At 55.7% G+C, this 21,578-nt stretch overlaps 1 protein-coding gene across 5 annotated transcripts in view; it reads left to right on the forward strand.

Annotated features, from left to right (window-relative positions):
- Positions 1–3,677: 3,677 nt before the first annotated feature.
- RAI1 (retinoic acid induced 1) overlaps positions 3,678–21,578 on the forward strand; it is a 108,435-nt gene continuing 90,534 nt past the window's right edge. For 4 of the 5 annotated variants that reach the window (XM_053910823.1, XM_053910821.2, XM_053910822.2 and 1 more), the window contains exon 1: positions 3,678–4,127. The gene's annotated coding sequence lies outside the window, so the exon portion shown is untranslated. Of the gene's footprint in view, positions 4,183–21,578 lie in introns of all 5 variants that reach the window. The other variant, XM_071219275.1, reaches the window with a different exon arrangement.

Raw genomic sequence — 21,578 nt, forward strand, 5'->3', positions numbered from 1 at the left:
CGTACCCACTAGTGGGGGCCTGCTGCCCACCCCACACTCTGCCTGGGCTCAGGAGATGCATTGTGTGGAACACTGGCTCCGCGGCAGTCTTTCACCCTCAAGGGGCAGGATGGCAGCCTGGGTGAGCCCACGCTGGGCACCAGGACCCACCTGAATCCTGCTCCACACCTCCCTGCTCTAAATACTTCCTCTCCTGCACCTCCATTCCGGCACTGAATTAGGGGATGTCTACCTAATGAGGTGGATGTCTTGGTGAGGTGCTCCCTTGCCTGGTATTGAGTGAGCCAATAATAAGCCTTTTCCCTCAGGGCACAGGACTCTATCTTGAGATAGATCCCTCCCCTTTCCCTGTCTTCCAGCTCACAGGGGTCTCTCTCACCCCCTAGGCAGGAGTCATTGTCTGTCTCCTTTTGGCCTAAGAGAAAACCAAGGGAGAGTTCAAGCCCAAGGCCATTCAGATGCAAAACTGTGCCTTAAGAACCCTGGGAAGGAAAGGGGGGAATATCTCAAACTCAAATGCCTTTGATGGTCAGTTGGGTGCGTTAAATGTGGGTATGGAACAATAGGTCACAATGGTAGGGCCCAAGAATTTAGTCTTTAAAGGTATTTCAACTCCAAAATTTTCAAACATTTTGTTTGTTCTTTCAAGCCCAGCATCCTGGTCTGGTATCCACCTTCAAGTTTGAGATCTTTGTACCAACACTGTCTCTACCAGACATCTGTGTTGCACAGTGAGCCCACTCCCTCCTCACCCTCTTACCCGAATCTGGCTCAGAGTGACAAACAGTTCTCAGCAGACTCTCCTGGATGCTGGTGATGCTGGCAGTGACCTCTGATCATTCCCGGTTCTCCCCCAAGAAACCCCACACCCTGCCAGCAAGCATCACTCAGAGCAGTCTCAGGATAGTTAACCCCACAGGTAAGTGGCTCCTGCTCACAAGCCCACCTGTTTTAGTTAGCGGAAAATCACTCTTCAGATCTAAACTCCCAAGCCACATCCTCCAGGAAGCCTTCCCTGAATTCCTCCACAGGACCACAGGACTCATTACACTTCGTGCCTGTGCCTCACAGCTTGCTTTCCACAGGTAACTTTTACATAGCAACCCAGAGCCTAACCTGATGTCTGACCCACAGTGGGCACTCAATAATATGCATGGAATAGGTGAACAAACTTACCTGCTATGTGACTGTGTGCGAGTGACTTCACCTCTCTGAGCCTTGTATTTTCTTGTCTATAAAATGAGTTGTGACGAGAAAGCATTCAGAGAACGCATGGAGAGTAAGGCTTAACAATGGCTCACAAAAATACCCAGGTCCTAATCCCTGAGAACTATGAATAGTTCCTTACATGGCAAGTGAAGCGGGGGGAGGGGGGGTGCTTGCCAATGTGATTAAATTAAGGGTCTTGAGATGGGGAGATTGTCCTGGATTCTCCAGGTGGCCCTTATGTAATCACAAGGGTCCTTATGAGGGGAAGCAAGACGGTCAAAGGAAGGAGGACATGTGACAACAGAAGCAACTATTCCCTTGACTTCTCCAGCTTCCGGAGGCCAAGTGATCATGAGCCATGAAGTGCAGGCGGTCTCCAGAAGCTGGAAATGGCGAGCACAGATGCTCCCCAGGAGTCTCCAGAAGGAGCCAGCCCTACCAACGCCTGGCCCTTAACCCAGTGAAGATGATCTCGGACTTCTGCCCTCCGGACTGTAGAGCATAAACGTGTTGACTTAAGCCACTACACTTGTGGTCAATGGTCACAGCAGCCCTAGGAAACTACTGCACATGGAAGTCACCTGGCACACAGTAGGTGCTCAGAAATGGCAGCGGCTAGCATTTGGATCCCACACCTTATCCCTCCCCCAGGGGGCCTCCTCTTCTTGCTGTCCACTGATGTTCCTGGTCCCTGGCCTTTCCCTAGGTTCTCCCCAGGAGTAGGCTAAGGCAGGAAGGGCAGGGGGCTGGACCATGTGAGGTATGAGGAAGCCTCTGGACCGAACGAAAGGGACCATCCCCACACACCTAGCATTTGAGCTCAAATACTAACAGCATTCACTGCATGCTAGGCTCTGGGCTAAAGGCTTCCATACCCTACCTCATTTAATCCTCTCAGCAACCCCAGATGAGTAGGAACTACTATCACTCCCATTTTACAGATGGAGAAACAGACACTCAGCAAGTCATGAGGTTTGCCCAAAGCCACCCACCTGGCCACAGAGGAGCCAGCTTTAGAAACCCAGTCTGTCTCTTCTAGAGCCAGCGTTTAAAACTAGATTACAACAACCCAGTTCCCATCTTGATCCAGCTTCTGTCTTGCTCTTACCGTTCCCCTGAGCTTGGTGGGAGGGGCTCTGGGTACAAGTGTTGGCTCTGACTCTCTAGCCTGAGAAGCACACAGGTGACTTTACCACTCTGCACTTCAGTTTCCTCATGAGCAAAATGTGACCAGCCTGCATACAGAGGGGCTACAGACTCAAATGAGACATAGAGAAAGGGGTACTGTCATCTGGGACCTACCAAGATAGAAGGGCACTGTACCTGGCAACCTCAGTGCCTTATTTGACAGACGAGGAAACAGGTTTGATACGGAAACTCACTAGTCCCCAAGCCACCAGGGAGCCCCAATGCCTTGACCATCCCCATAAGACTCATGTACCCCAGAGTTAGGGTGGGAGTGGGAGTCTTCCTGAGCAGGTGGCTACTGGCTTTCAGCCTGAGCTGTGGTGAATGGAAGCCTTGGAGAAGCAGCTATCAGGGAGTCTGTAAGTTAATAGTTCCATTCTCTCATTCATTTGACATTCCTCTACTTAAAATCATCTGCCAGTGGCTTCTTTCCCCACAGACTAGAGTCACATGTAAATCCCACCCTCCCAGGCCCTCTGCAGCCCCAGAGACCCCAGCCCTGTGTTAGGGTCCTGCCTTTGGCGAGCCCACAGCTTATTGTCCCTTTGCTCATCACCCACCAAGCTCTGTCCCGAATGGGGGCCTTTGCACTTTCTCTTCCCTCTGCCAAAGATGCTCTTCCTGTCTCTCTGTCAGGGACAGGTTCCTTCTTGCTATGCAGCTCTCTGCCCAAATAGGCCTCCTCCTCACACTCCCAGCTAAGTAGCCCCTCTCTGTCACTTCACCTGCCAATTTTCTTCCTAGCACTTATCACTCCCTACAATTATCTTCTCTTCATATGTAAGCATTTGTTTGCTGTCTGTCCCTTGCCACCAGGACACCAGCTCCATAACTGCAGGGACCGCTTACCTCTGTGGATTCCTCAAAGCCCAGCAAGGTGCCAGGTGCCCAGGAAGTGAAGACATTTATATCCAGCGCATTAAATTCATAAGTTAAAAATGTTTCAAAGGAAGGTCCCAGGGAGGGCTAATGGTGGGGCAATGGTGGGAGCCTGGCTTGGATACCAGGCCAGAGACTGGAAGCACCTGAGAGCAGGACGTCGGTCCAAATCCTCTGCCCGATGTCCCAGCCGTCACCCTAATCTCGTCCCGCGGCGTTCCCAACCCCGAGGAGGAGCATGAGAGTCCCCGAGGGCTCCACTGGGACCCCACAACCAAACCTCCCTCCCCCAAGGCGCACAGGCGGGCGGGCGGACGCGCAGTGGGGTGTACGGACCGCCAGGGGGGGCTGTTGGGGCGTGCACGGCCCATCTGGCGCTCGGGCCCGCGAGCGAGCGCAGCCAGGCCGCCCGGGAACTTTTTTCCTCCCGCTCTAGCTCTCCTTCTCCCCCCACGCGTCGACCGCCGGCTTGCTCTTCCTGTGCATAAGGGATAGCATTTCCCCGCGGCCACCAGAGAGGCCCGTCTGGGTGCGCGGCCAGGGCAGGGTCCCCGCGCCGCCGGCTCCCAGGGCCCCCGGGTGCCGCCCCCGCCCCCGCCCGCGGCTGGGCTGGGAGAGGCGAATTGGAGAGCGAGGCGGCGGCGAGGGTGAGAGGCGAACGGAACAAGCAGGCCGCCGTGACCGCGGCCCGAGCGCCGGCGCAAGGAGGGGGCGCCGCGGCCCACCCTCCTTCCTGCCTGGCCGGGGGCCGGCCGGGCCGACGGGCCCTGACCCCCAATGGCCTACCGGGCCTCCGGGCCACGAAGTCGCCGCGCCAGACCCAGGGCCCCCGAGTGAGCGGGGGCGCCGAGGTGAGCACGGAGCGCCGGGTCGCGAGGGGCGCGAGGCGTCGGGATCCGAGGCCCGGTAAAGAATAGAAGCGCGTTGGGCCGGCACGTAGGGGTCCGCGGGGTCATTGCTTTGTGTGGCCGGGGGGGGGGGGGCGGGAGGGGGCGGGTTGTGCGCGAGGTCACCGGATGGCCGTCTGGGGAGCTGCAGGGTGGGGGCGCCCTGCGCCGCGGATAAGGGTCTTCATGAACGTTTGTGCGGCCGGCTGGGGTCGGTCCGTGGCGTGGGGGCGCTAGAAGCGTGGGTCCAGTGTGGCCGGAAGCTCTGCGTGCTTGGGGGCGTGAAGTGTTCTCTGAGCGTGGGGTGGGAAAATGGGGGGCATTCGCCCCGCGCGGGGAGAGGAACTTTGTGTGTCCAGCGGGTGGGGGGCAGGAAGCCGACGTCTCCTTGTGGGGCTTGGGGCTGGGGCTGGGCCTGGGCCACAGCTTGAGAGCCAGGGACTCGAGGGGCGGGTAGGGCCTGTGTGGGGAGATGGAGTTTAAGGGGTTCAACGCGGTGCCCCAACCCAGGCAGAGGCGCCGGGGCCTGTGCGCAGGCCTCGCGACCCGGCAGGAAGCTGCCCCAGAGGCCCGGGGAGCTCCGACACGGCCAGGCCCGGGGCGCGCTAGCCCTTCGGAGGGTGGCATTACGGTCCTGGGCGCTGGACATGCAAGCCCCATGTCCCCAGACAGCAACGCGCCGGCCAGGTCGATGGCCTCCAGCGCCTTGGAAGCAGGAGACCGACGTGGGGGCCGGGCGGCAGGCGGCATCGCTGAACGCGGCGGGGGCAAGGGAGTGGCAGGACACGGGGGTCACACTTGGAGCCTTGGGAGCCCTGGGTAGGGGGAGCTCTGGGTTTTCAGCTCTGAATGGATAGACCCAGTGTAACAATGCGCTGTTGGGGGCTTGGGGGAAGGGAGGCAGCGTGCCTGAATGGCGGACCCGGGCCCTGAGCTTACCCGCTCTCAACATTCTCTCCCAAAGCTCATTTCCCGAGGTTTCAGCAGGCTCTGATTCTAGGACCCACGGGGGACCTCATGGTTCCCTCCCACCCAGAGTGTACCCCCGCCTTATTTCTCTTCTAACGCAGCGGTGTGTTGAGGATTCAAGAGCGTTACATCTGGTTGCAATCCAGCCTCTTGCCTCTGCTGGACTGTTAAGACCTCGCGCTGACGTCAGAGTAGGGGAATTACTTCTTTTTATTTTATCTTTTTAGTTTGCTTCCCTGGGAGGGGAGGAGGGTGGGTTAGGCGAGCTCTGATGTGAAGGCGCCAGTGCCCTGGGCGCCCCAGGCTGGGGGCTCTGCTTCTCTCCCCGCTGTCCCCCCATCCTGCATCTGCACTGGCTCTATCCCCTGTCAGGCTCACCCTGGGGTGGCGGGCCTGTGCCAACTGACTGACCACCTGGTTGCGTTTCCAGAGGCTTCCCTGGCCCTCCTCCTGTGGAAGCTGGAAAGGAATCTTCTAGCTGACAAGGGGGTGAATGTGCCCCAGGAGCATCCAAGGGAGAGATCCTTAAGCAAGGAGAAGTGGCCTTTTAGGTGACACAGTGGAGTTCTGGCCTTGGGGGAGGCTCAACTCCAAAAGAAAGCAAAAGCTTTGGAGGGAAGGAAAGTATACCAGGGGTTGATCTAGGCCTCAGAAGCTGACTCTGGAGTGGGCTCCATTGGACCTTTCCCAACAGCCAGGCACCCCTCGGGCTTCCTAAACAGAGGGAACTCACCTCTGCAAAACCCTCCTCTCCCACTGGACCAAGAGGCCCTTGCAGGCCAGGCCCTTGTCTTATTCCTCTTTAGACTAAGAACCCGACACCAATGACTTTCAAATTACTACTAGTGACCTGTGGTAAGAAATACATTTTAGGTTGCAATTTTGTTCACCCCCATTGTACATAACTGAAATGAAGGTTTAGGGAAATAACTGTTTCTTTTCCTTCCTCTGTTGATCTGGTACTTTCTATTCTAGTCTATCTGATTTTTTTAAAAAAATTGCTGGTTGCAACTCACTAAATTGATTTTACAGTCCATTAATGGGTCATAACCAGAGTTTGAAAAAAAACAAGCTAGGAAATGAATCTGGCTTCTATTCATTCAGCAAACATTAAGAAGCCCTAACAAATTCTCTCTCTTTTTTAATTATTGATTTCATTGGGGTGACATTGGTTAACAGGACCACAAAGGTTTCAAGTGCACGTTTCTATGATGCACGATCTGTATATTGCATTGTGTGCCCACCACCCAAAGTCAAACTTCTTCTATCACCATCTATTTGACCCCCTTTACCACCCTCCACCCCTCAAGTTCTCTCTTTTTTAATTACTCAAGTAACACATGGATTTTTCTTCTCATTGTGAAAAATGCAAAAAAAAAAAAAAAAAGTATATAGAGTAAAAGTGCCCTCCACACCCCAGCCTCTTTCCAAGGACCCCGGGTCACAGTGGAGCACGTCCTTCTAGACGTCTCGCTGCTCACGATGCAGCTGTCAGGCACCCCAACCCCTCACTTCGTTTCCCTACAAATGAGAGCACATCTCAGGCTCTTATTGTGCACCTTCCTTTTGCCTTTCCATCTGTCCCTGTAGGGTCAGGGACAAATGCCCTGTGCCTCAGCGTCCCTATCTGTACAATGGTAATAATAACTGTCCTGGCCCCACAGGACTGCAGTGAAGATTTATAGTTAATTCATATAAACATGTGAGGAATAGTACTTGTCCCTGTAAATGCCGGTTGCCACCGCCACCATCATTATTATGACTATTCTATTTCCATGGCAGCCTATGTATGTGCCTCATGGCTTTTAACAGCTGCCTGCGGCTATGGCATGGATGCCCCCCCCTTCTCACGTGTGGCTGTGCGGGGAGGGTGAGGCGTGTGCACTGAGCAGTGTTTTTGTGGGAGAAGCACCTGGGTTCGTGGGCCCCAAAGGAACAGATATTTTCCAGGGACCCACTCTTTTTGAAGTCCTTTGCTTAACGCACCTGCGTCCGAGGGAGCACAGCCCAGTGGGTGAGTGAGACCCAGACACCACCCGAGGGACCAGTACTGCCAGGGCTGATGCCGGGAGCAGGCCCCTGTGAAAGCACCGTGTAGCTGTTAACGGGGATGATGAGGGGGACAGTGGAGGTCAGCACCTTGGTGAGACTCACCCAAGCACAGAAGGGCAGAGGAAGGGGGTGCATGATTCAGTTCCAAGGTGGGTGGGACAGACAACCTGAGTTTTGGGGTTCAGGAGCAAGTGTGCTCAGTCTTGGCCAGAGTTGGGGCTTCGTGGAGGTGAGGGCTTCATAGAAGAGGGGGCTTGGAGCAGGAGCTTCAAGCACAGATGGGTAAGAAAGAGAGGGGCATTCCTGGCGGAGGGATCATGCAGCATGTCTTTGGAGGCTGAAAGGAACGTGGCCTCTACCATGGCCAAAAGGGGTGGGGCTGACTCAGAAGGGCCTGTGGCTGAAGAGTCTGGGCTCTGGCAGGGGTCTCCTCGCTGGCCTTCCTGCCTCCACACTACCCCCTCCCAGAGTGGGCCACACTACCAAGCTGATCTTTTTTGACCACAGCAGGTACTGCCAGGGGCTCATGCTGCATTCTGGATAAAGGTCCAGTCTGTGGTCCTTCCCAGGCTGCAAGGGCCCTTTCTGGCTCCTGCACCTGCTCTGCCACCATCTGCCCCATTCCCTCTTCCAGCATAGCCCTCCTGCCCCGGGCTCAGCATGCACAACACATCCCTGCCTCTGTGCATTTGCCAGACCTGTTCCTTCCACCTAAGATGCCCTTCACCTTCCTCCTTGCCTCCCAAGACCAAAACAGACACCTTGTCCTCTGCTTCTCTTCGAGAGGGAGATGAGGTAGGAGAAGAAGAAGGAGGGGTTGGGGGGAAGGGAGATGGAGAGAGACAGAGATGAGGTGGGGGAGAGACATGAGAAAGAGTGAGGGAGATGTTCTTGTTGCCGATGGTGTGCTTAGCGTCAGGAAAGAAAGATCCAGGGGTGCTGTGGTTTCCCTTGACATTGAACATTTGTTCACTCATTTGTCCACCCGTCCCTTCACTCAGCACATGTGCCCTCACTGGCTTCTCCCCTCAGCCCTGCGCACCCTGTGGCCCTGGAGATGAGCATGCTTGTGTTCTGGCCTTGCAGCCCTACCCCATCTGTGGAACAGATGGACAGTCACCGTCTAGTTTCTGTGCAAAGTGATCGTGCTCAGGAGAGAAGGGGACCCAGGATGCCGGGGAGGGGCAGGAGTGAGCCCTGTGAAGGGGGAGCAGGTATGGCAGGGCCCAGGGTGTGTGTGTAGGAGGTGCCACTGGTCAGGAGTTGTGGAGTAGAAAGCCTGGGCTGGGTGGCATCTGCCCTCTCCTCTGGTCAACTGCTTGGGCTGAGAAAGTAGGGGACCCAGTGGAGAGGACTGACAGAATAGGCGCGGGGAGCTTGCTCAGTGTGGACAGGCCCCAGGTGGGGGATCTCACCAGAGGATGTGAAGACTTGAGCAGAGCTTCCTCCTTGGACACTGGGCCTGTCCACGGTGCAGCACTGTCGGGGAACCACTAGATTTGGAATCAGGAAGAGGTTTAGTTCCAACTGTTGCTTCAGGCAGGTCACTTCCCTCTCTGAGCATCGGTTTCCTCTTGAGGCCCTGAGCTCTGGGTCACAAACACAGACATGAGGGTCAGGCCAGCCTCGGTTCAGCCCCAGGTCCTTCTGCCTGCTCTGAAGCTCCATGACCCTTCTTTAAAATGGGAATGGGCATAATCACCGGCCCCTCCTCGTTACAGTGAGCACGTGGCTGTTAACTTTTTTTAATCTTCACTTGAGAATATGTTTATTGATTTCAGAAAGAGAGGAAGGGAAAGAGAGAGAGGGAAACATTGATCGGTTGCCTCCTGTAGGTGCCCTGACCGGGGATGAAGCCTGCAGCTTTTTGGTGCACAGAAAGACGTTACATGAGGAAGAGATCGCTATTCTTCCATTCCCCTTCACACCAGGGTGCAGCTACCTAGTCCCAGAGATAACACTGGCGGAAACAAAGTTTCTTTCCCAGTCAGTTGGAGGCTGGGAGACTGACAGATCGGGCAGTGTCTGTTGGATGGTAGAGCAGGTAAGAAGTAGAGTTTTCTGATCAGAGTTTGTTTCCAAACTGGGCGTTGTCCCAACAGTGCAGGGGAACCCTAAGAAAGCACCCAGCAACCTGTGATTTCTGAGGCAGTGAAGAGGCAGTGTAACCACAGACTGAATCGTTGGTTCACTCACTCACTCACTCACTCATAGATCACATTGCCCCGGGCTGCTGGGGCACAGCCACTAACGTGGTCCATTTCTGGTACCTCATGGTAGGTAAGCACGCCTGTTTTGGAGTTCAGCTGCCTGGGCTCAGATCCCAACTTCACTTCTTGCTAACTTGGGCAAGTTATTTCCTTTACTCGGTCTCCTCATCTGTCAAATGGGGGGAATGGGAGCACCTACCTCACTGGGTTATTGGGAAGGTTAGTGAGTTAATGCAGATAAAATATTTAAAACAGGGCCTGACATGGAAAGTGCTAGAGAATGCTTCGTTGTCGTCGTCGTCCTCCTCCTCCTCTCTGTTTTTCTGCCTTGGAGAATGTCACAGACCAGCTTGGTGCTGAGGGAGGTTGGTCCCAGCCAGGACTTCTCTGAGAGGGGTGGCTCCTGGGCAGGGAGTGGCAGTGCTCTACGCCAAGCACCTGGCTCTGGACCCAGGACTCCTCCACCTCTGGCCTCCCAGGCCTTTCCGCAGCTCTCTGTGGCGGAGGCCTGGCGAGGGTGAACCTGGCGGTGGGGGGGCCCTGCCAGGGCTTCGTCACGCAGAAAGGCCTAATTCTGCTTGGCACCATGTGGGCTTCACAGACGTTAGAAAGGATTTCAGTACCAAATATTGAAGACGAAAGTATTTTCTTTTTTGTTATTGTTAGATTTTGTTTTATTTTTAGAGAGAGGGAAAGGGAAGGAGAAAGAGAGGGAGAGAAGCATCAAATGGTTGCCTCTCACACACCCCCAGCTGGGAACCTGGCCCACAGCCCAGGCCTGTGCCCTGGCCCGGAATGGAACCCACAACCTTTCCGTTCAAAAGCTGACGCTCGATCCACTGAGCTACACCCGCCAGGACTGAAAGTGTTTTCTGACTGATATCCTCCATTGCCGGAGGCCACCAGATCGTATCTGCATGTCCTTAGGCGGCAGGCGCCTCCAGCTCTCTGAGCCTCTATTTCCCATTCATCAAACAGGGAAGCTAATGACACCTACTTCGTGGGTTTGTTTTTAGGAGGATTAAATGAGATGGTGCGTCTAATGCCACTTAGCTGTATGTGACACATAGCAAAGAGCCTAATAAATATTGCTTATTGGTGATAATAATTATCAGAAAACATAAATATAAATTAAAAATCACTTAAAAGATTTCTTCTTGGGAGCTATAGATCCTTAGAGATGGGAAGTTGTAACCCTTCACTGACACTATAGGACAAAGAATTATCTCAATGAATGGGAAAGCCCAAGGCCCAGAGAAGTTCAGCTCCTGTAGCAAAGTGACACAGTGATCCAGGGTGTGGTAGGGAAGGGGACCACACTGGATGTTAACAGTCTGCTATCTGATGCTTTGGTCATTATTTCTTCCACAAATATTTATGGACAGTCGGCGTTGATATACAGCTGGGGTCACATGAGCCTGTCTTCTGGAAGTTTCTGGTCTCATGAGACAGTGAAATGTATAATGATTATAGTAAAAGGTTAAGAGGTGAAATAAGGGGAAGAGCCATGCATTCGTTCATTGGGGGAGGAGGGCACTGTGCCAGGCTGTAGAGCAGGGGTCCAGAAGTAGGGGCTCTCACAGTCTGGAGGTACTCGGCGGGCAGAACCCTCAGGCAACATGCGGACCATGTCTGGAGACATTTTGGTTGTCTCAGCAGGGGAGGTGCTAGCACCGAATGGGTAGAAGCCAGGGGTGCTGCCAAACACCCTCCAATGCACAGGAACAGCCTTCGCGGCAAAGTGGCCCAAGATGTCCACGGGGCCAAAATATCCATAAGTGAATGGAAGCCCTGCCCTGGAGAAACAGTGGTGACCAAGTGGGTGCCAGCGCTGCCCTTGTGGAGCTTACAGTCTGATCAGTGAGCAGACATTAAAGAATTGCACTTGTGTGGATTTAGTATAATTATATATAACTGCGTTGCAAGCTAAGACGGGGAAGTGCAGAGTGATGGAAGAAGCGGTCTACCCCGAGGAGGGGACATTTTCCTGGAGGTCTTTGCAGGCAGGAGGCGCAGCCCAAGCAAAGCTCAGAGGCAGAAAGTCCAAAGGTGTGTGGTGGGAAGGGCAGACAGTTGGTGTGTATCTGAAGAGGCAGCAGAAAATGACCCAGCCCCTGGTGCCTCCAGAGGTGGGGAGGGAACACAGGCCAGAGAAACATCCCCTTCGCTTGGTGGGAGGGAGCTACAGCTTCTAGTGTCCTGAGCTCTGGGGGACTGAGTGGTGGAACCCGCGCAGATGTGAGCAGTGGGAGTGCCACCTTCCTCTGGGGGCCCAGCCTCTGCCCCTCCTCTCACCTGCATCCCTCTGATAGGTGGGGGAGAGAAGCAGAAAGAAGGAGAGAAGGGGGAGAAAGAGCAAAATTTTCATCTCAAACAGGTAGGAGTGGGGGAGGTCGAAGGAATAGCGTGTAGGACACCTTTCAGACAAGCACAGAAAATCCCACATGGCCTGAAATAGCAGAAAAAGCAGACGTTTTGCCAAATCAGACTTAATTGAGTGGTTCTCTCTTCTTGAGTCCAGCAGGATGTGGATGGAGGTGACACTGTTCCCTGGGGCCCCTCCCTGGTTAATTAAACTTAGGGGCTCTGGTCTCCCGGGCAGGACAGTAGCCTGCAGAGCTCAGCCTGGCAGCCCTTGGCCCAGCCTGAGCATCCCAGAGGGCCAGAGATGGTGACTGGCGGCTGCCTGGTGGCAGGACCAGATAGTGGAAGCAGAGGTGGGAGAGGCCTGGGCCCAGTATTAAGTGAATGAATGCCTGTTTCTTCGGATGATGAGAGGGATCGTGGAAAAAGGCCATCATTTAATGAGTGCCTGCTGTTGTGCTGGGCACTGGGTGCTTCTCTCTAAGCCTTATTAATTGCCCTATAGAGATTGTCAAGGAAACTGAAGTTCAGAGAGGTTCAGTGACCTGCTTGAGGTCACATAGCAACCACGTGGCAGAGCCCAGATTGGAGACCACATCGGCTGGGCACCAAAGCCAAGCCCCGCCTGCTGGTCACTGAGCCATTTGGCAGATAGTCACTGACTCCAAGTTTCTAGGGCTCGGAGTCAGACAAAAGTGAGCTTGAATTCTGATTGAGGCAGTTTTAGTTCTGCAGCTTTCTCTCTTGGAGCATCCTGTTATCTTTCAAGTGGGCATAGCCGTTCCTTTATCCTAGAGTTACTGTGTGGGGTTAAACTCTGCATGGAAGGAGAAGAGGGGGCCCAGGGAGGCCGTCCTGCCCCTGGCCACCCAAGTGGCAGGGTGCCATAAAAGCACCCTGGGTAGAGCCAGTGAGATTGTGGTATCTTTGTGCAGTATCAGTGTTGGGTTTCCTTATTTGAAAGGAGAGAAAGGTAGAGAAGGTGGTGTGGAATGCGGGTGTTTATTTTTCTTTGCCCGTGAAAGCCCTGTTTCACCTCTGCCTGATAGGTCTCCCCCAGACTGCAGAGCTGTCTAGGGTGGGCACTGACAGGGCACCCACCAAGTGGAGGTCTCCCTTGCAGCCTGTAAGCCCTCATCCAAAAGCCTGGGATACCTAAGAACCCCCCAAAAGAGTGAGGGGTGGGCAAGGGCCACGAAACCAGGGAGTCCCTTGGCGTTCTCCAATTCAGCCTTCCCAATCCCATTTATTTCCTTATCTCCCAGCAGCCAGGGGGTTACTGGGAAATCAGGGGCGACCTTCCTGATGGGCAAACAAAACAAGCCTTGCTCACAAAAGGAGAGGGAGGTCGGTGGGGCTTCTCTGGCTCCCTTCCCCCTGCCCAGGCCCCTGGCTGAGGCATCTCTGTTACTCCACCCAGCTGGCCCCCAACATACCCAGAGAGGCAGTCAGGGAGCTACAAAGCCCTTGCAGTCAGGCCACCCTGGCTGGGTGGGTGCCCCTCGCACTAGGGAGGTGGATTCCAGGAATGGTGGAATTCTGGGGTGGCTGTAAGTCAGGGTTGGCTGGAATGGCTGCTTCCTCCCCTTCAGCTGGCTGGGAAGGCAGCTTGGAGAGGAAGCCAGGCCCGCAGGTAGCAGAGAAAGACATCAGATCCAGGGGGAACAGCAGAGAAAGCAAACAAACAGGGCTTTGTGTGGCTGCAGATTGGCAGCTCAGAAGGGAAGCCAGGCCCGTGGTAGTGGGGAGGGGTGGAGGAAGGTGGCCAGGCCATGACTCTGCGTGCTAGAGCAGCCCAGGCCAGGCGGCCAGGCAGCATGGAGTGCTACCTGGTGTGGACAGGCACCAGGAGCCCCAGCCTGGCCGAACCCCAGCTGCGTGCCACTCCACCCCCTGACAGATCTGGACTTGTCTGCCCACTGAACCTGGGCAGGGTCACCGCGTGGAGAGCTCGGGAAGACAGTTACCTGGAGCAGCCACAGGAGCTCCCTCCTACCACTGTGCCCCCTTGTTGCTGGGAGGACACGGATAAGAGGGTGTCAGGGTCTACCCGGGCAGCTGCCAGCCAAGCTGGGTCTCCTGGGAGGGCAGGGACAGCTGCCTAGGCAGCCCCGCAGAAGGGACCGAGCTTCATGCTGTGCAGTAGCAGACCCCTGGCATCTCCGCCCCGGGCCCAGGAACAGGATGTCGGGAAGGGACAGAGCCAGGAAGACAGGGCCTTGTCGCAAAGAGGGCGCGAAGCCATCTTGAGGGAGAGGCTGTCAAATTCCGGTCCCGCCTCTCTGGGGTAGGGCAGGCTGGGGCCTCGGGAGAGAGGCTTAGGTGGGAGCTGTCCGACCAGACAAGCAAGCAGCTCAGTGATAGCCTCCGGGGCCATTTCCTCTGTCCTCTCCGGCCTCCGGAGGGAGCGGTGAGACGGCAAACGCCGAGCTTCCTGCCCTCCCCTCCAGACCCCTGCAGCAGCGCCCACCACGTTGGCCACCGCGGGCCGCCCCCTCGAGTCAGTCCAGACCTGCCGGGGTCTACCGCCCACGGCACTGGGAGGGGCGGGGCGCTCCCGTTGCCCTGGCAGCGCTGGGTCCCGGCCTGCCCCGCGCTGCCGAGGCCCCGCCCCTTCAGCGAAGCCGGCTAGTTCCCGGAACTCGGGGCTGTGAGCCACTGGCAGCTTGGGTCCCCGGAGACGTGGTTCTGTGCTGGCTAGCCGGCGACCCAGCATTAGGGACTACGGAGAGATGGCTCCTGGGGCCCCTGAAAAGGTGGGAGCCGGTCTCCAGCTCCAGGCCACGCTTCCCCAAAGTCCGCAGCTCCGCTGCACCCTGGACTGCAGGCGCGCGTGGGCCGGAGAGAAGAGGGACGGGAATGACCCCCATCATACCGGGACTGGACCCTTCGTCCCAGCCGCCTCCCTCCAGCGCGAGAGCAAGAGCACAGGCCTTGTACAGCTGGTCCCTAGCCATTGGACTGCCTGGCTGGGAGGCACATTCCTACCTCCTGAGCGGGGGTACCCCGCCTGCCCGGGGCCAGCCTCTTCTGGAATTTTGCTGCCACCCGGCCCTGCCTCCACCCCACCCCGCTCCTTGTGTCGTCAGCTCCCTACCGTTCACCGCAGGGTCCCCTTTCCCAAGTCTCCTCCGAGACATCTACACAGCTGGCCTCTTTGCGCTCCTACTTGGACTACGCCGGCAGCTGAATTTAATGCCTGCCTGTGGGTCTGGGAAGGGAGGCTCTATGCCTGTTGAGCAGCTGTCCTTTGGCTCTGCTGGAGCCTCATCCAGGGCGCACGCACAGGAGAGTGAGAAGGGCTTCAGTTGCCGCGGGAGGGGTCTCAGACTTGAAATCAGAAAGTTTCCTGCCTGGGCCGGGTTGCTCAGTTCGTTAGAGAGCTTCCTCCTAAATCAGCCAACGACTGCATACATGAATGGAACAACAAATCAGTGTTTCTCTTTTTCTCCCTTCCTCTCTCTCTCTAAAAATCAATAAATAAAAAGAATTTCCTAGTCCTAAGCATTTCAGTTTTAGTTAATTTATCAGATTATTAATATGTTGATTTTAGAAAAACCTAAAAATACAGAAAAACAAGTAAAAACTCCCTAATTCCACCCCTAGGACGTAACCACTGTTAACATTTTTTTTGTAGACATACAATAAACATAAATATAATAAATATAAAATATGGAGTTGTGCTATATATTTGGTTTTGCAAGGCACTTGGTGGTTTTAATAGCCCTTTTCCTCACTCTAAGTGGAGGACAGGTTTATTATAGACTTGGAAAATATGACAGATTAAAAGAAAAACAATTCTCATACTCCCAGTCTTCAAAGGTAGCCACATCTGACTGTTCATGCCGGGGTTGGCTTGGTGATTCTTGTTTGAGTACACCACCACTTCTCTTGTAAATACCATTTGATCTCCTTCTTTCCTCACTCAATGTTGAATATCATGCTCCTTTTTCCTGAGTTGGTGAGAGTCTTGAGAGAGCTGGAACCACATTCTTGGGAGAGCTTCAGAGACGAGCCAGACTGGATGGTCACTTTGGCTTTGTTCATCTCCCCACTGTGGACCCTGGGAGCCCCTCCCCATTGCCACTCTGTGACAGCAGCTTGGGCCGAGGGGGGCCGCCTTGCTGAGGCCCAGAAGGCCCTCCAGCCTGGGCAGGGACATTGAAGACGTATGGGTCCAGTTGATATTTAGACTCCAGTAGCAAGGGGCTCTAATTGGCCCCAGATGGGCAAGTCTGCAGCAAGGCCTCAGACCTCATTCTCATCTGGGATCTCCTTTGCCCAGCCCCAGACTCAAAGATCCCTTGTTGGTCCTGTGACCCACCTTCTGCTCCTCCTCTCTGCCTTAGAAACCAGTTTCTGCTGCCCTGGGCTCCTCGGCCTCTCCCTGGGGGCATGCAGGCCTGGCCCCAGGCATAGCCTCTGCTCAGCTGTTCCTGCAGACCTTCTCCCCCATCCCTGAACAGTTCGATTACAACACATCCAAGCCCTGCGTGAAACAGGCCTTGGAAAATCACAGTTGCCAGGGATGGGTTGGCTTTCAAAAAGCATGCAAGGCTTGCAGGTGGGAGCCGAAGAGATAAGAGAATGCGGGGCCCTATTCCTGAGCAGCAGCTGGATTTAGTGGGTGGAAAATCACAGAGTGCCCCTGTCCCTGGGAATAACGTCCTTGGCAGAGAGGTGGCTGCTGGGATACTGGACCCCATGCCCCACCAGCCATCACCTGCTACCAGCACTGTGTGCTCTCTGAGTTGAGAAGATGCGGGGGGAGGTTGTGAGCCTGCAGACAACCACCCTGTAAATTATATTTTCTGAACAGGTTTATTCATTTATAAAACATTTAAGACCCATTTCACTTTACCTATAGCAAGGAGACAGTCAGGTTGGGCTGAGATTGATGTTCCGGATGTGATTTCTTTATCTGGATTTGCTCTTCTGGGCTGGGTGCTGCCTGCCCCGGGAAACTGTGACCAAGTGGCAGGACGGGTGTATGCCTGGGCTTCTGGCCCATGTGTGGGCAGCATTTGTCTACGTCTGCGTTGTAGGGTTCTATTCTGTACATGAAAGGGGTGGTGCTGCTCCCACGGCTGCTGCATCCAGGCTCGCATATGAGCAGTCTAACAGGCTGCCGAGTGTGTGCCTGCAGGTGTGGTGTGTGTACAGCGGGGGTCTGTGTTTGTGACTGGGACCAGTGTGTGGTTGTCTGTGTCTGTGTCTGGGTAGGGGGTGCGCCAAGGGGGTGGGTTTGTCTGAGCATGTCTTGGGTGCTTAACGTATGGTGGTATCCACAATGCTGGGTGGGTGGGGTGGGGGTGCTCCTCTCCAGGTGTTGTGTATGTATGTGTCTGCATTTGTGGGCAGGGGGCCTGAGTGTGTGCCTGGGTGGCATCTGTATGTCCTGTTGTGTGAGGCCTGTTCCTGTGTGCGTATGGAGTATGGCATAAGACTCCCCCCCCCCCCCCCCCGATGGAGGCAGTGGCCACTGGCTGGGTTCCATCTGCTCCCCTCACCATAGGTACCAAGAGGAACGGGATGCCTGGCAAACCTGAGTCCTGTGACTCGGCCTCAGGCTCCAGGAAGGATGGGCTTTGGGGGATGAAGGAATACTGACAATGTCTGACCCTCTTGCAGTGGAACTGGGTCTCCCCTGTCCTGTGGCTCAAAGACTAAGAGGACCTTGGGGGGCAGGACGGTTCAGGCCCACATTTCACAGATGGGGAAACTGCAGTCCAGAGGGCACACAGTCTGTTAGTGGCCAAGCCAGAACCCCAGTACAGAGCACGGCTCTCACCCTAGCACTCTGCTCTGGGGCAGTCCCTCCCTGGGCCTCAGTTTCCTCTTCTGTGACACTGCGGTGGGTTTCCAAGCCCCGGTGCTCTTCTTGTGCAGAGCATTAGGACCAGAACGGCCAGGGCCCAGAGGAGGCAGGGGCTGGCCAAGACTCACCCAGTTGAATCCAGCCAAAAGGCAGGTAGCAGGGATGAGGAATGATGGGAAGACCCTGCTCTGGGCCCCAAGTGCTAGCAGCCAGTCCCAGCTCTGGGACTGACTCTGCACTTCCCTAGCTGCAGCCCCTGGCCCAGATGGGGCCCAGTAGCCCAGAAAGTGGGAAAGTGGCCAGCATTTGGTTTTCCTCAGCCTTGTGACAGCCCTCAGCTCCCCCTCCCCACCACCTCAGCAGCTAATGCATCTGCCACTACTTTCCTAATGAGGTTGCTGAGGGCCCCTCTGGGACAGATACCTTTGCAGGCCAACCATCGACTGAGGGGGTGGGTCTGTCTCAGGGTCAAGTTGGAAAGAGGGCGGCCAAGCCCTTCTCCTGCCTGCAGCCCCCAGCCAGCTCAGCTATTAGGGGCATCGAGGCCCATCCAGGCCCCTGAGCCAGCTGTGTGAGGGCACAGGGTGCTGGAGGGACCTGGGAGGCAGGAGTGTCCACACTAGCATTCATTGTTCTTTGGCACTGTGACTGTTTGTAGTAATAATACTTCATCTGATGGACAGATGTGTTTGCAGCCTGCTGTGCCAGGACTGAAATCAGCTATGATCTGGGTGTTCATAATCCCTGCCCTTGGGGAGGCGTGGCCAAGGAGGAAAGACAGTAACCAAATAATCAAGTTATTTGTGTCATTGCACATTCCTGTATGGGAATGCACGTTCATCACAAGCCAAGACGAGCATGCAAGCACACGAAGAGCTTCTCTGGTGGAGGGAGGGAGTCCTGTGTCCCAGCTGCAGGGTGTTCCCAGGTACCTGGAAGGCTCAGCCAGGACTTGCCTGAGTCAGGAGATGGGATCCTGGCTGTGGCCCCAGACCACTGCCCACCTTTTCTGGGCTCCTCAGGCGTCTTAAGTTCCCTTCCAGCTCCATCATCTCTGAGTGGAACTCAGACAGCCTGTATCTCCTCTTCCAGGGCCCTCAAGACATCTGCTGCCAACAAGCTAGGCTTTGGAATGCCTGAGGCATTGCCCCAGGGGATGCCCGGAGCCACAGAGCGCACCGCTCCTGCCTCAGGCTCCACCTGCCATTCTGTCTCAGCCCTTTTGCTCTCAGAGAGCCGCCTGCTGGGCTGGGCGGGAGGAAGCCTGGAAGAGATGAAATTGGAAAAGCAGTCCCTGTTGCCCCACAGTTGTAGAGGGAGGCATTTGTTCATGCATTCGTTTGCTCACTTGCTGGATGAGTTTACTGAGCAGCTATTAATTGCCAGGCACTGTGCTGTGTGTTAGACCGAGGTGGCAAACTGACTGTCCTCCTGCCACGTCCTGCCCACAGACCCATTTTGAAGGCCCACCCAATGTCTGGGGGAGAAAAAAACCAAATGAATTGGCAGTGAGCAGTCCTTGGCTGATTTCACCTCAGTTTCCAGCTTACAGCTTATCTTCCCTCAAAGCTATGATTGGTGGTGCAGACGACAGTCTAGTCCAGTCCGCATGGCAGAGCCTTCCCAGAGTCACAGTCCCACCCCTCCCTGGCCACCCCTCCCAGCCCTGTCATGTAGCAGTGTGGTTGAGAGCCCAGCTTCAGGGGCCAGGCTGCCCAAGTTCAAATCCTCCCCTTGACTTTTCACCAGCCATGAGGCCTCAGATAAATCAGTGCCCCTCTCCAAGCCTCAGTTTCCTCCTATATAAATGGGGTCACAATAGTAAGTACCCATCGGCTCCTGGAATTGCTGAGGGATGCCTAAGTGAGAGAATTTTTAAGTGCTTGTAACAGCCTCAAGTGTTGGCTGCTACTACTGTTGTGTTGAGTAAATGAATCACTAGCAAGCTGAGACCTGGATTTTAACTCCCGTGTTGGGGACCCTGTGTGAATCACATGGCCCTCCTGGTCTCAGTTTCCCCCGCAGTTTCTTTGGATAGAAACACCTGCCCCTGTCTGTTGGACTTCCTCCCTTACCCTCCAAAGGCCCGGGCTGGGCGCCCCAGGGTTAGGTTCAGCCTGGGCCCCCACCCCAGGCTGGCCTGCCCTAGTGGTCTGGTGAGAGCTGGTAGCCTGGGTCCAGCTCCAGCTCTCGGGTGGCTACGCCCACCACCCCTCCTGTGTTTGTCTACTGCCCTTGGTTGGGGGGGGGGCCACATTCCAAGGGTCTTTTTAATGCTTAATGGTGGTGAAGGGGCAAGTTTAACTGTACCTATGCAGGCCTGGCAGCAGGGGTGACCTGAGCCTCCCTGCTGGCCTGGCCCAGCCCCTCTCACCTTCTGAGTGCAGGGCTAGTGGGGAGTGGCACTCAGGGACATGGTCCTTCACTGAATGTATCGCCCTCCCTCTGGCCTCTCGACCCTGGTGGTCTCTGGCTTGGCATTCAAGACCCTTGGGGACTGGCCACTGCCCACTGACCTGGTGCCACCCTGCTCTGCACCAACAGTAGTCGTGGTGCTCACTCAGTGTGTGCCAGGCATCGTGGAGGGTGTCTCATGTGCCACCAGAGGCCTTTCTCTCTGCTTCACCTCCTGAACCTTTCAGAAACTGTCCCCACTGCCTGGAACAAGGGCCCCCTCTCCCTCTCGAAAATCCATCCCTGCCCATCCAAAAGGAGCCTTTGTCCCCCTGGGATCTATCTGGTCCCTCCCTTGGGTGTAGCAGCCCAGGGTGAGGGGTGTATCCTATCTCCTGTCCCCACAGTCCCTTGAGGACAGTCTGGTCTGATTGGCCCCTCTCTGCACTATCCCCGGGAAGGCCCAGGGCCAGGGCCACAGTGCTGCCCTGAGCCCAGACTGGCCACACAGACTGGCCAGGCAGTGGTGGGGAGTGATGGGAGCCTCAGGAGAGCCTTGAGACGAGGGTTCCCTGTGGGACCTGCCCACGCTCTCTCCCGAGCCGTGTGCACCACTAGGTGGGGCCTTGGGCCCAAAGGGCCTGCATCCCCTTCTCTCTCTCTCAGTCCCTCCCCTCTCACCCCTCTCCTTTCTTCAGAGGGAAGGAGAAGAGGGAAGAGGGAGTAGGTGAGCCTGTCATGGGGTTTCTCCAAGATGGCCCCTTCTCCTTCCCCTCCCTTCTCCACTCCCCGACCTCAGCACCCCCTTTCTGCCCCCAGCAGTCCCTCCTCCCCTCTGGTCTGCATCAACCACACCGTCTCTCCACATGGGCTCCTGTGTCACCTCTCTGTGCCATCTCCGAGGAAGAACCCTAAAGCAAAGTGCAGTGTCCGCCTGGAGACCACTGACAGGGAGCCCCGCTCTGCCTCCCAGGACTCGGGCCTGGGCGAGGCAGCCTTGGAAAGCAGCGCTCATCCTCTAACGTAAAATGGAGTGATATAGAGGAAGCAGAGGACTGTTTTCGAGAGCCCAGGCTGGGAAGGTTGGCAGGGGCTTCTGAGCTCAGCCTGGAAGAAGGGTAAACGTGAGCAAATCAGTTTCTAGCGCATCAGCTGGGAACACCATTCTAGGTAGGGGACAGTTGGAGCAAAGGCCTGGGCTCCACGCAGCCTGATACAGTGGGGATGGAAGTAACAGCCACAAACACTTGCGGCCAGTAGAGGATGGTGAGGCACAAAGCTGGAGAGGCAGGCAGAGGTCCCTTTGCCGCCCAACAACCTTCAGTGGCTGCCCGCTGCCCAGAGGGCCAAACTCAGACCCTCTGATGGCAAGCAGGCTTACGCCACCCACTGCCCTCAGCATATGGCCCAGCCTCAGCCTGGCTGCAGCCTACCAGCCCCGCCCTCAGGAGTTCACGATGGGCTGCCTGTGCGTGTGTAGCTGTGGGCAGGTCACAATGACTTGTGTGGGCCTAGTGTCACTGTGGCCTGCTGGGTGGGCCCCTTCTGGTTTGCTGGGGTCCCAGTCTGCCTGGCTTTCAGCCAGAACTTGGCAAGCTCCATCCCTGT

This window comes from Desmodus rotundus, chromosome 9, assembly GCF_022682495.2.
Source record: "Desmodus rotundus isolate HL8 chromosome 9, HLdesRot8A.1, whole genome shotgun sequence".
Lineage (NCBI taxonomy): Eukaryota > Metazoa > Chordata > Mammalia > Chiroptera > Phyllostomidae > Desmodus > Desmodus rotundus.